Below are 963 nucleotides of genomic sequence, written 5' to 3'. Positions count from 1 at the left end.
GAAAAGATGCAAAGACATGCTACTAAGTGGCTCCCAGAACTGAAGGGCAAGAGCTACGAGGAGAGAATAGAGGCATTAAATATGCCAAAACTAGAACACAGAAGAAAAAGAGGTGATATGATCACTACATACAAAATAGTAACAGGAATTGATAAAATCGATAGGGAAGATTTCCTGAGACCTGGAACTTTAAGAACAAGAGGTCATAGATTTAAACTAGCTAAACACAGATGCCGAAGAAATATAAGAAAATTCACTTTCGCAAACAGAGTGGTAGACGGTTGGAACAAGTTAGGGGAGAAGGTGGTGGAGGCCAAGACCGTCAGTAGTTTCACAGCGTTATATGACAAAGAGTGTTGGGAAGACGGGACACCACGAGCGTAGCTCTCATCCTGTAACTACACTTAGGTAACTACACTTAGGTAATTACCAGTTGATTGACAGTTGAGAGGCGGGACCAAAGAGCCAGAGCTCAACCCCCCAACAACTAGGTGAGTACATGTGCACGTACCCACATATAGGCAGGTCTACATATATTCAATCTGAGATGTTGCATGTAGGAGAATGTCCAGACTGTGAGTGTTTTAATGAGGTAAATGAGAGGGTTGGTGGTGAGGGAGGTGACGCTGGACTCCTTACCCATGTGACCTCACTCACCTGTTACTCATGTCTCTGTCACCTTGCATGATGCTATTCCAGGTGACCGGAGCAAGCAGCCTGTTGGTGGAGGTAATGCGCCAATTTAACACGTCACCTTTCTCAAGGAGAAAGCAGTGTGCGACTGACCACTGTGACAGGTAATCATAGACCAGGGCTTCGAGTCCTCAAGTTCTTACGTGGTCGCTTACGAAACCTGTACATCTTGCCGCCACTAACAGTCAGCTTGCTCCATGTTACCAAGAATACCATCACATAACACTGTATTATCCCCCAGGCGTGTGTGGGCAAATATCCCCATCTGGG

Source organism: Procambarus clarkii, chromosome 19, assembly GCF_040958095.1.
Source record: "Procambarus clarkii isolate CNS0578487 chromosome 19, FALCON_Pclarkii_2.0, whole genome shotgun sequence".
NCBI lineage: Eukaryota > Metazoa > Arthropoda > Malacostraca > Decapoda > Cambaridae > Procambarus > Procambarus clarkii.
This window is presented reverse-complemented; position numbering follows the sequence as displayed.